Consider the following 14,407-nt stretch of genomic DNA (forward strand, 5'->3'; position numbering starts at 1 on the left):
GGCTTTTGATTTTGAATGATGCAGTTAATTTAGATATTTATTTTATTTATTCATGGTTTTGTTTTGGTGTTTTAATTGTTTATTCTGGTCTTTATTTTGGAGTTGATTATTGGTAATTTTGTTCGGTTTACTTCTTTATTTGTTTTCAGTTTGAGATTGTTTTGAATGCATTGGATCTTGTTTTTTTTAAGTTGACCATTGACGGGCATAGTGTTAAATCATGCCCATATGTACCACAGTGACATTCAATTGTTTGATTGACATTAGTAATATTTTCATTTTGCAATGTCATGTTGTTTTATTTGGGCTTGTTTTTTTATTCATTCACCATTTCTTGCTATAGTGGTAAATCATGCCCATGTTATATGAGTATGATGTACACACTGTACCAATGAATGAGTGAAGGGTGGGGTTAGTTGCCTGGGGACCGTGGTAAGGCATCCTGGTTGGGTAGTGGAAGAGGGTGGGTTAACCCCTTAACCAATAAAGTGGTTACTAAGGGGTTAGGGAACATTAGATTGTATTTTTGATTGTACTGTATTGTTTGTGGCAACGGAGGACATGGACGGTGATGAGGATGGCCTTCATTGTGGCAGCCTGGCAGGGGTGAGTGCAAGATTTATTTACTCCATTTATGCTTGCTAATGTTTTATTTGTAATGGGTAAATGCACTATTATCCATTTCTGGATAATAGTAATTTTGACCATTATTGTACTGTATGTGTTTGGGGGCAGGGGGGGAGGGGGGTGTATTTATTTGAAAGTATTGTCTGTTCTGATATTTTTGGGCACAGGATTAGTACCGCAGGCCACCGGGGACCCTGGACTCCCGTGGGGATCACCCACGGACCCCGGACTCCCACAGGGATCACCCGGGGACACCCACCAGGTGCTGTTGTACCCTGTTGTTGGGTGGACACCCACCGGGTGCTGTTGTACAACAAGCCTGTTGTAATAATTGGGGTGAAAAAAACGTTAACAAGGATTTACTTCATGGCTCCATTTCTTTTGCACCTGCCTTTAGCTTTTGCAAAAATCTGGCGAGCTTTTTAAGTACAATTCACTTATCACTGCTTTGTGAATCTCTCTGACTGGCAAAAAATGCGCGTTTGCCGTTTTTTACCTGCTCGGACTAATTTTTTTCCCCTGGCTGAAAAAATGCCTTTTACGGCCGATAACAGTGCTTTATCGCTGCTTAGTGAAGCGCTCAGCAGGCAGTATCAGTCTTAAAAGGCATTTATCGTACTTAAAAGCAGTTATTACTGCTTAGTGAATCGCCCCTTGTATCACTATCTGACTTTATTTCATCGTTATCTCAATCTCAAAGTTTCTTTTCTATTTTTGTCATCTATTTTTGTTTTTTGAAGATATTTGAGGCAAGTTTTCTGTTGTAAATAATGGATGGCCATTCTAAATGTTTGCTCTCTGATGGGCCTTCAGGGAACCATTCCTAAATTGTGCAGCTGTTAAGTTTAAGAGAATTGTATAAATTGGAATAATTTAGATGTGGTTAATTTGAAGATTTTTATGTAGTATACAGAAGTAGTCCCAGAAGAATGTTTTCCTAACAAATGTTGCATGGCTTAAAGTTTGCAGGTGCATCCTCCTGATGTGCTTAATCTGTTTGTAAATAAATTATACTCCTGTGCACAGTAAAGTTTTTTTTGTTTTTTTAATTCCCTTTCATTTAAAATACATTTTTTAGCATTAGATTCTGGTTGTAAAGTTATTGACACTGTTGTAAACCCATATTACGTAATTGAAAAACGTAAACACATTTGTATCTAAAATAATAAACATACTGCATGTCACTTGGTTTTAATCAGTATTTCTTTCCATAAAGACAATCATACAATTTTAAGAGTAATTATGTTTGCAACTTTCTGTACTGTAGCTTTCTTGGACAGAAAACAAAGTCTAAAAACATTTCTCAACAATTAATCCCAATAACTACACTGTAGCTATGCATGCCCTGCAATCCTAAAGTCAACTCGAATATATTGTAATCCAATTATAGTAATATACCAATATATTAAGAGCTGATATTGGGGGGACTTTCTTAAATAATATTATTGTATGTTTAATGGCTGTAGAGCAAGGAACATAATTTTTTTTTCAATTAAATAGGAAATTAAACATGTTTACCTTTCTGTTGCAAAGTTTATTTATGCATTCGTATTGTATACACATTTAAAAACTATTATTTACAGTTTGAAGTATTTTGCTGCTATTCTATGATATGTAAAACTGTATATATTATGGATAAAACATATCAAGAGGAGAATGCCCTTCAAGCCAGCTGACGCAACATAGTCTGGATCCACCTCCCTATAGAAGCAATGTGGAGAAGAGAGGCTTGCAACTACAGTACCTGGGGAGGCTTCATCCAGCAGTAGAAACACAAGGGCTGAATTTGATCAAGATTATGACATATATTTATACATAAAAAATGGATTCAAACCTGTGAACGTATGCATCCCTTTTTTGAACAAATACCTAGTATATCTTATGAGTGGTGGAGTTTAATTTCCATTTTGCATGCTCCATCCATTCTAATACTGTTATAAGCTAATGAAATATCCAGTATGCATATTTCTGTTCTGTAAAGTTATTTGTGTAACCGCTAGATATTGACTGACCACTCAGCCTAAATGTAATGGTTTTGTTGATACACAGAGTACAAAGGTGCAATGAGGGCTAATCAATAGTAACAAAAACAAATGCGTGAATAAGGTATTGTAGCAGAATCCCCCTCCTTACCTTCAGTGACGGGGAACTGCTGGTTTGCGCCGCCGGAGCTCCACGCAATATCGGCAGTGTGGGGCTGGCCATTTTGTCTGTTGCACATACCCAGAACGGCAAGGCGTGCATGCACAGTCAGGTAGTATGGCAGCCATTTTAGGTTTGACTCTGCATATACCACAGCGGGACTATATGTCCCAGAATCCTCTGAAGGGGAGTCAGGTAGGCTACCATAACCAATGGGGTTTGTGCAGGCAGGTGTTCTCAACCAGTGAAATGGATATGGGCTGCAGACAGAGTGCTCAACACACTATCAAATTGAATGACGCCATGCCATTTCGGGAGCATTCCAGACGCAGAGATATGGGGGACGTGAGGGACTCCTGAAGGAGATGGAGATAGAAGGTATCGTAATGGAGTCCTGTAGGCCCTATGCTTTCCCTATTGTGGTAGAACGGAAGAAGAATGGGTCTGTTTGCCTATGCATGGACTACCGCACCCTGAGCCACTGCACGGTGCTGGACCAATATACCCTGCTGCGGATTGAAGAAATTCTCAGCACCTTATCAGACAGTCAGTGGTTCAGCGTGCTGGACCTGAGGTCTGGATAATACCAGATACCCATGAGCCCCGAATAACAGGAGAAGACAGAGTTTGTCTGCCCCCTCGGGTTTTACTAGATCACCCAGTTGCCCCAAGGCATTTGTGGTGCACATGCAATGTTCCAGCGGGGTAGCGGGAGGGGTTAATCCCTTAATTGCCATAGTGGTTACTACTGGCTAAGGTAATTAAGGGGTTTCTGGCAAGTAGATAGGGTTTTAAATGTTACTGTTACTGAGAAGCAAGACGAAGATGGCCTTCATCTTGGCAGGGGTAAGAACTACTTTTATTTACTTTTATTTCCCATTGATTGCTTTTGAATGGGCAAAAATATTATTAGCCAGACCTGGCTAATAGGACTGTTGCCCTTTACTGTGTGTGGGGGGGTTAATTGGGCCATGACATGGAGGCTTGTACCTCGGGAAGCAGGGGGTCCCTGGACCTGACAGTAATTTGGTTCAGCTCTGGAGACCCCATGCTTTAATCCTTCTGTATGTACTAAAAATAAAAGCAGAGCTTCATTACCTTAGTGGCTAACCGCAAAGGTAATGAAGTGATTAACTCTCCCGCTACCACCCCGGGAGGCCTAACAACCCTCCCCAAGGAAACTACACCCTTCTCCCACCCCCTCTACCACCAACAAACCGGGTACTGGTGTTTAACCCCTTCATTACCTTAACAGTTATCCACTAAGTTAATGAAACTCTGCTTTAATTAAATTTTTTATTTTTATCACATAGGATTGAAGCAGAGGGAGCTGCCAAAACAGAAAGCCAAATAAAAGCTCAAGGAGGGTCACTGCAGTATGCAATAATGTTGGGTATAGGAATGGCACAAGTACTTATAGGTTCTGTAGCCAAATAGCTAGCCCAAGTGGTCATGGCGGGAGAAAACCAACAAGACAATAAGGGAATATAAGACCAAATCGCCAGGTTCTATGATAGAAAAAATGTATTACTCTCACACCGTACCCTGTGTCCACAGCGGTATATGGTGTGGGGCTGAGCTGCCTCCTAGTTGACACCATCTCCCCCTCGATGGGCAGAATGCTGGATCAGCATTGTGAAGTGAAAACTGAACCTGTACTGCCTGCGCGCGTTAGCCACTAAGTTAATAAAGCTCTGCTTTAATTAAAAATATATATTTTTAATATGTAGGTTTGAAGCAGAGGGTGTCTGGAGCTGAACAGCATAACTTTCAGGTCCGGGGACCCTCTGCTTCCAGAGGTACCATATGGGGTGCCAGTATCTCATGCAAGTTTAAACGTTCCGGTCATGTGATGTGGACTCGAAAACTGGATTTCTCAAAACAAACTGTTTTTAAACACTGACAAGACTGTAACAATGGTATTTGGGACCAAGACTACATTTTTAAAGCTTCCAGTGACTGAGCTTCAGATCAGAACCAGTGCTAACACCATCCTAACTCCTGTTACTAGTTTTAAATACCTGGGAATATGGTTTGACTCCCACTTAACATTCGGAATGCACATTGATACCCTGACAACCAAGACCTATGCCAAACTAGGTGTACTTTACAGGAACAAATCCTCCCTAAGTCTGCTGGTCAGAAAGCGTATAGCACAGCAGATGCTAATGCCAATTATCGACTACGGAGAGATAGTATATGGCTCAGTACACCAAGCCCACAGTCGCAAACTTGACACCCTCTGCAATTCAACATGCCATTTTGTTCTCCAATGCAACTACAACACACATAAATGTGTAATGCTCAAAGAACTAGATTGGTCATCATCCGAGTCTAGGCGCAAAGTTCACCTTTTCTGTCTTGCCTTCAAATACGTTCTGGGCAAGCTACCCATCTATCTGAACAAGCTCCTCACCCCTACGACATGCAGCACTTATCATCTGAGACCAGACTACAAAAGACTGTCCAAGGCTCAACAAAGTATCCGGCCGCTCCTCCTTCTCTTACCGTGCACCCCAAAACTGGAACAACCTACCAGAGACTCTCACATCCACCACCAGTTTAAGTTCTTTCAAAACTAAGGCTGTCTAACATTTTAATTTGGTCTGTAACTGTTTCATAAGCCTATAATATATATTTTCTTTAACTGTGCATGCAATGTCTTGTATATAATGTATACCTTGTTCATTTATGTAACTGTATTTGTAACTATGTACTGTAATATTTTTCTTAACTCTATGCGCAGGACATACTTGAAAACGAGAGGTAACTATCAATGTATTACTTCCTGGTAAAACATTTTATAAATAAAAATAAATAAATAAATGTGGGACATTTAAACTTGTTGGAGATACTGGAAACCTATATAAAACCCTGTACCTTGGGAAGCAATGTGGTTCAGCTTTGAACACCGGCTGCTTCAATCCTATGTACTAAAAATAAAAACAGCGCAATCGCCTTTAAGAGCTGCGCAGGGAGACGCAGAGAGAGGGACAGCTTCTCTCTGAATCGTGGCTCATCATTTGATAGTTGACACACTGCTTATCATGTACTTAGTAGATTACTATTAGGGGCACCCAGGTGCTTGTTTTGTAAAAAAAAACAAACGTGTTTTTGCAAACAAAAAGAAAAATGTGTGAGAAAATGTATGGGTCGAATTTTGACACATTTTCTCATCTCTATGTATAATGTGTGCACCATCTACTGTAACTCTTCCCAACTTCTCCTTCTGACACTCCCCATGGTGCAAGCTAGAGCAGATGGGGCAAAATTGGAGCAAAATTCTTTGCATTGGTGCAGGGTGAAAACAGCCTAGTTTTGCTCCAAAATTCCCTTGATACATAGTCTGGGTATACCATATGAATATCTTTCAAATGTAATTATAGAAAATGTTCTTGATCACAAATTATGTACATTCATTTGCAAACATGCTTTATGGGCTGAAGTACTAATTAATCCATATTTATATCAATCATTTTAATTTTCTTTCCATTTATTTTTGCCAATATTCTAACTAATACTGCATCTCTGATTCAGGATTAATGTTAAAGACTAAAATTATTGTATACTAATTTAAATAAACATAAAAAGTAATTTTACCAATTAATGTATTATAACATTGCTACTACATAATTATGAATCTAAGACCACATAATGGAAAGATTATTTAATTCAACACAACATAGACATAAGATTTAAAACAAATACACTTTTTTATTATATTATTACATGTGGATAAGGAACTGAGAATTCTAAAGTATTTAGTATTGAGAATATTGAAACCTTTGGAAACTATGAATTACAAAACATTTCAATTTTTTTGCCATATTTGCTGCAACTGCTGACATATTTTCACCAACATACCTGTATGATATGTAGCCATGCTGTAAAATGGACTACAGTCGTCTCTCCTGCTGACAGTAAAGCCTGGTAAGTTATGGGCATGCCAGCAGTAATTATGGAGGTTTGCCCTCACACCCTGGTGAGGTGCCCTATGTATGGATGGGAGTGGTCACATGCTCTGAATCCATGATTAGTGATGTCAGAGTTGTGCCAGCCCCCAGAGGATACATAAGGCACAGTACTGCTAAAAAGTTAGTGGTTCAGAGGTTATGAGAAGAGTTCAGTTGGTTGGTTGTAGAAGGAGCAAGTCTGAGTACAGACTTGGGAGAATGCAGCTCATGAGACTGTGACCAGGGACCTGGCACAGGGAATATCTCTCTAAGGGGAGATAGGGAATCCACCAAATGGGAAAAGACACCTTTCAAAGGGAAGTGCGGTGAACATGAGCGGCTGAGTACAACCGTTGTGAGGGGCAGTTGGCCCGCCGCAAGTCAATAAAGATGATCTTGTTAAATCATACCCTCGTGTGTAAGTGTGGAGTGAATACACAGAGAAGTGCACCACAGAGGAGTTCCTCACCAGGACCATCCACAAGCGGACGCTGGGATCCTGATGAGGTGGAGGCGCTGCACTGGATATAGGTAGGACTCATGCACACTACCTCAGCTGCCTGTCTGGGTTGGCAATCCCCACACAACATCATGCGGGAGACTCAGGAGTCCTGTTGCCAACAGGTGCACCACCAGACACTACACTGTAATGGGGACTGGTTAGACCACAAGGGCCAATGTGAGATTGAGTGGGTCAGGCTAGGCCAGAAAATCCGTTACATTTGAGGGCGCTGCTGAGATATGTAGACCTGTCAACAGGACAGGCTTTTTCTAGGCACACTGGGAAACAGGGAGAGTGTCTGCTGCCACTTTGTGCTGCGTTGGGATGGACCAAGGGGTAGTCAGGGGGCTGATGGAGTTTGTCAGTTCACAGGGACGACCTAGGGGCCTGAAAGGAGTTGAGGGTTTGGAGCCGGGCTATAGCTGTCTTAGTCACCTTGAGGCAGTGCTAGTTGGTAGGATGCCTGAAGGGATAGCCTGTTAACATGGTCAGGAATTCTGGAGAGGGTCTGCGCTAGGCTAGCCAACAGTAGGTAGACGCCCAAGTACTGCATGGAAGAGCCAGAGTACTCTAGCCCATTCCAGACCACTTACCGAAGGGAGCACAGACTGGGAGGAAGGAGATACAGCAGACACAGAGAGAGTGAGCCTAGCCTGAGGTAGTGCAAACACGAGTCCAGCCTACATTAGGTACACAAGGTGGTGCATCAAGGTAATCTTTATTGTACCGGTGTGGTAGCTGCCCCGCAGAGAGGAGCTCAATGTACAATAATCCTAAGTACAGTGAAAGAATGGCGACCGCAAGAATGGAGGATCCGCGTGGTGCAGAAGGTCCAAGATGGCGGACAGAAGATAATGGAGAGAGCGCACATGGCGTGTGTGTGGGTGAAGAGCATGCTACGGAAATGACTTTTGCAAGCCTGCTGTGGAGTGGCGCGAAAGCTGTAGCCGCGCCTTTCTTGTCCTGCCTAAATTCCCGGGGTGCAACCCTGGAGGATAGCTGTGAGGACATTGCGATTACGTGTGAGAATGCTGAGAGAGTATCTGATTGCCAGGCGGTGATTACTACTCAAGTTACAACTGCTGCTAATATGGATTGCAGAGCGATCCAAAATGGCGGTTCCCGCTTCCCTGGGAGACCGCGTGGGCCGAGTGCAGAGAATTCTGCAAATGCAAAAGTTGCAGACAGTTGGCCGGGATTGGCGCCAACGAGAGAACCCCAGCCTGTTGGGGGTAGTGGCGCGAAAGCTGTGGCCGCACCCTCCAGGACTGTGACAGGCTCAGAGCCAATTATGGGCCATAACGTGAATCTGTGGGACCCTCCCCAAATATTCACCAGGGGGAGGGGTCTCTATCTCTGCCAAGCGAGACCCGATTTATCTGGCTGGATGTGAGCTTCCTGTCCCTCAGTTGCGAGGAGTTGGTGAACAGGAGAGACCACTTGGCAAAGTATCTCCCGTAACCAGCACTACAAAGAGCGAGATAGACATTGGGGTATATCCCTATTCATTGCCAGGAGGCTTCCTGGTAGTCACGGCTGGGGACAAAGAGACATTGCGGTGCCTGTGCATGCAGCGCAGGTTGCCCGGTGGAGAAGCCAGCACAACGGCTAGGTGCCCCCAATGTGGCATCCACTACCTAGGGGGTGCAGCCCTTCGTACCAGGGCAGACCGAGGAGGCGGGAGCGGACACAGCCATGCTGACGGCTGAAGCCCCGTGCGTGATCCGGAAAGAACCTGTTGATCCCGGAGTATGGGGATTGCTCCTAATGATCAGAACGGAGCCTGAAGAGAAAGGGGCCTACAAACGCGGTGAGAACCCGGAACCTCACCGTCGGTCCCCTGCGGGAGTGCCACTCCCCGAGTCGGAGTTCGGCTTCACGGACGAGGAACAAGCGACCCTAACGACGGTGGTGATGCGCCTACCGGCGGACCACTACAGCGGTACTGCAAAAGAACCAGCACTTGCCTGTGTCGCAGCGGAGCGGAGTCTCGAGGTGCCGAGATCGCCTGTGCAGAGACAACCGGAGCGGCGGAGTCCTACGGCCGTGGTGATTTACAGCGCGGAAGGAGGAGAAGATCCCATCCCGAGCCGACGGAGCGGTGAGACACATCCTTACCCTCCACAGGCGCTGGTGGTGGCAACGGCGGAGGAAGGTCTAGCCCAGGCCCGAGCGAAGCGGAGAGCAGGACCATCACTTCCGGCGGCGGATGTCGTACTGGAGGAAGAGGTTCCGGTTGGGAGCCCAACGCAAGATGGCGGTGGCGAATCCCGCGAGATCCATGACATCATTTCCGGTGGGCACAGTGGAACCGGATGGAACAAGGACACGGGAGAACCAGAGTGCCAGTCCGATGGTACCGAGCAAGGTAGCGAGAAGTTGCGGGTCGTAGCCCCGCGTATGCCGGCAGTATTTCCCTATGCCCAACCCCCGGCCATAGTTAAAACCCCTGCCCCTGTCACATCTCCCTCGGGGTCCCGATCGAGCCAAGGGTGGTCTGGGGAGTCACAGGGCCGCGCTGATGAACGGACTGGGAGAGCCTGGACTGGGGTGATTGCTTTACTTCTGAGGAGAGATCGGGGAGGGAAGTGTTAACCTATGTGAAGTCTCCTGGGGTGACTCCTACTGTAATCAAGCCTGTGGCTAACGGGGAATTCAATCGTTATGGTATTCACACTCATATCCGTGGGATGTCTGGGGATTTGGGTAAAGTTGCTCGTGTTGTGCCTATTGCCCGGGGAACACCCTATGTACCTGCAGTGTCGGCAAGAATTGCCAGGGATCACCAAAAGCTGTTACTTTATTTCCACCATCCAAGGGAGGGAGAAATTGAGTTTGAGATGGGTTCCACTGATGAGGATAGGGGATATAGTACTGATGAGGGGGAAGAAAATTGGGATTCTGATAGTTCCATAGAAGATTGGGATACTGATAGCTCTCTAGAGGGGTGGGATCCTGAAGTGTTAGATGAGAAGTGGTGTAATCAAGAAAAGAGGTCTTACATTTCCAGGAAATGTCTTAAGGAAGTGTATGGGCATGATCCTCTAAGTCCACTAGCATCCATGCCAGAGTTATGGGCTGTTTGTGGGTGTCCAGTATGTCACCCAGAGTGTTACAGCATTGCTGCTCTAAACCCAGTGGACCATGCTATGCGTAGGCCACCTTAAGAGGGTATGGTAGTACCACTAATGGATACTCCATCAGGGAGTAATCCTGGTTGTTATACATCTACGTTAGGATGTATCTGTTATTATGTATGATGAAGATATGTACTGTAATCTGTCAATGTTGTGACTAATTATGTATGTCATTTTAAAGTGCTTCCTGGAGAAAGGTACTTCAAATTTAGGTCACAGCCGGGGGCGGTGGGATTCACCAGGGGGAGAATATAGCCAAGCTGTAAAATGGACTACAGTCATCTCTCCTGCTGACAGTAAGGCCTGGTAAGTTATGGGCATGCCAGCAGTAATTATGGAGGTTTGCCCTCACACCCTGGTGAGGTGCCCTATGTATGGATGGGAGTGGTCACATGCTCTGAATCCATGATTAGTGATGTCAGAGTTGTGCCAGCCCCCAGAGGATACATAAGGCACAGCACTGCTAAAAAGTTAGTGGTTCAGAGGTTATGAGAAGAGTTCAGTTGGTTGGTTGTAGAAGGAGCAAGTCTGAGTACAGACTTGGGAGAATGCAGCTCATGAGACTGTAACCAGGGACCTGGCACAGGGAATATCTCTCTAAGGGGAGATAGGGAATCCACCAATTGGGAAAAGACACCTTTCAAAGGGAAGTGCGGTGAACATGAGCAGCTGAGTACAACCGCTGTGAGGGGCAGTTGGCCCGCCGCAGGTCAATAAAGATGACCTTTTAAATCATATCCTCGTGTGTAAGTGTGGAGTGATTACACAGAGGAGTGCACCACAGAGGAGTTCCTCACCAGGACCATCCACAAGCGGACGCTGGGATCCTGATGAGGTGGAGGCGCTGCACTGGATATAGGTAGGACTCATGCACACTACCTCAGCTGCCTGTCTGGGTTGGCAATCCCCACACAACATCATGTGGGAGACTCAGGAGTCCTGTTGCCAACAGGTGCACCACCAGACACTACACTGTAATGGGGACTGGTTAGACCACAGGGGCCAATGTGAGATTGGGTGGGTCAGGCTAGGCCAGAAAATCTGTTACAGATATATATTTATCGTAATCACAAAAATGTATACTGTACTGTAGGTTAGGATAATTATTGTATATGTCAGAGTTGCCGCAACTACAGTATATAAGCTTTTGCATGTTCTTGGGTGGAAATTTGGATGGGAAACAAAAATAAGAAACCTACAAAGCAAAAATCCTTTACAGTCCTAAAATATGCTGTTGACAATTTCAAAGGGATATACTGTATCTGGTTGTATAAAACCATGCAGAATATGAAGTTAAAAGAACAATGTACAAATTCAATAATATACAAAAGTATACCACATTTATATTATTAATAATTATGTCATTAGTTACAGCAGAAAAAAATGAAATGCATTATGCTTACAGAACACAACTCTTAATATTTTACATCTGTCATGCATATTGCGCAGTGAGATACATGTATCATGATGTCATTAGTTGCATACACCACCATATACTGTATACACATTTTTTTTTCATCAAAATTAACTTTAAGGATCAGATGATAAAATAATGCAAAAATAAATTAACAATACAAACAATAAAATAAATGAAATCACTTAAAAATTACAGTATTTCCAGAGAAATGCTAGAAACATGAGTAATGTCCATCTTCATGGAACCTTATCCATGGGGACCAAAGTGCATTCAATTTCTCCACAGAGTCATTTACCGTGTGAGTACGTTTTTCCATTAGCATCATATCTCATATTCTTTTGGTCAAGAGATCTCTAGAGGGTGGCTTTACTTTTTTTCTAGTGAACTACACTAATGGATCTTGCAGCTGTTAAAAAGTAACATAATAGTTTAAATTGCTTTGAAGAGCCTACTGTATATATCGGTAATGGGCTTACCCCACAGTATCAGGGAAGGATCCAATGGAACAGCCATTTTCAAAATTGTTGAGAAAAAAGCTATTGCTTCTTTCCAAAATGGATATATCAGTGAACGATGCCACCGCATATGAAGCATTGTCCCCAATTGACCACACAATCTCCCACATAATAATTTTCCTAAATGTCACTTTAATGAGGCACTTCTTCCCATTATGTGTTATTTGTATTATTTGTTATTTATATGATTATGTCATGTGCATTACTGCTGTAAAGCAGTATGTACATTAATGGCACTATATAAATAAAGATCTACATACATACATAATCCAGAAGAGTTGGGATACATTTTTTGTAATAGAGAAGGCATGAGGTAACATCACATCAAAATCGTATAAGAATTTTCTTCAATGAGGATGAAATAGAACTTATTTTAACTTGATGCCAAATTTGAATACAATCCTCATAATTAATATCGTAGTCACCCCAAGATCTTTTTCCCAATTAACGGCATATTAAGGTTTCCTTACACTTTCATCATGTACAGTATTAAAAATTATAGATGGCTGAGATATTTCTAGTGTTCTTGTGAGGAATCGGGGAACACGTCCCTTGCAGCGTGTTTCCTCCTTACCTGCTGCTGCACAACATCCCGCTGCAAGTGTTCCTGAGAGCGCGTCCCCCGCGGCGTGCTTCCTCCGTGCCTTCTGCTGTACAGCCTCCCGCGCACCTTGCAGAGCACACGCACCCACGCAGTGCTTTCACAGTTCTTACAGAGCTTGGCTCCACCCCTCTGCTAGTGCCACGCGGCCGCCCCACGCAGCGCACACATGTGACGCGCATGCACCGCTCCCCAGCTGCGCGTCAACTCTAATATCGCCCTCACCTGTCTCCTGCTTCTCACAGCCTATCCCTGCCTCCGCAGAGGCCACTCCTCCACTCCACCCCCTTCTCTCATTGGACTCCTGTCTCCATATATGCTCAGCTCTGTCGCTTCCTCTTTGGCTGAGCATAGTTATTGGTAGCATTGTGTTCCAACGTCTCTGCCTTATGCCTCCTTTGTTTTCCTCCTTGTTGCTGTTTGCCTCCCTGTGTACTGACCCGGCTAGACTTCGGACCCTGCTCTGGATTATCAACCCCAGTTTACCTCAGACCTTCCAAGCTTCTCCATCCCTGACCACGGCAAATGGACAATCTACCTCTCTACTGGCTCCAACCCTCGACCACGGCACTTCAGATTCTGACTACCCTCCTGGCACCTACACACGACCTTGGCAAGTACCACAACTACCCACTCTCTATAAACCAGACTCAGCAATCTTGACTATCCACCCTCCAGGCGTGACTCCACTGCTGTGGGTGCGCAGTTCTATACTTTCTCACCTCAGTACAGGGGTCCCGCCTTGTTCGAGGGGAGCGCAAGCGTTACAGTTTTCAACTGGTTGAAAAAAAAGTGTAAAACTACACACCAATTGTGTAAGTGTAATAATAAACACATACAATATAATTAGGATAAAGTGAAACCAGTGATCTATACACAGAGTAAATAATATAGATAAATAAGTTACTCTAAACAATAGAAGTGCACCCAATGGATATCAATTGTAATGATCAGCTGCCTACAATAAACATCAGAAAAGACAATGCTGTCTGTAACTGTCTCTGTTGTATGGAGGAAAGTCAGTAGGGGCTCATCCCCTGAACAATCACAGAGGATCCCTGCTGGCTTGAGGCGCTGCACCTACTGAGAACAAGGTAACCTGTCCCTGTCCTGTTTCTCCCCACACCACCGCAGAGCACTCAGCCCTCCTGTTACCAACAGGCATGCTCCATCACACAACGCAGCAGGAAAAGGCCTACCCACCCCTATCTCACTTAGGGGCAGGGGTAGATGTCTACTCACGGGTGAAACATGTTGAGTGTTTACTTTACTACAGCCTTTATGTAATCTTCTATTCTGAGGGACTTATGATGGATCTGATGCAGCATTTTGGACTTTATTTTTTGTTCCTGTTATAAGCAGACTTTGGAAACACATCCTGTACAATCAATATGGACACAAACTCTACACAATCTAGCTGCAGCTGAGTATTACCCTCCTCTTACTGTTTGGGCATTACCTGTCCTTGCAGTGCTGCACTTTGTGGTGTTTTCAATATGTATGACTCTGTTTG

Source organism: Ascaphus truei, chromosome 3 (genome assembly GCF_040206685.1).
Source record: "Ascaphus truei isolate aAscTru1 chromosome 3, aAscTru1.hap1, whole genome shotgun sequence".
Lineage (NCBI taxonomy): Eukaryota > Metazoa > Chordata > Amphibia > Anura > Ascaphidae > Ascaphus > Ascaphus truei.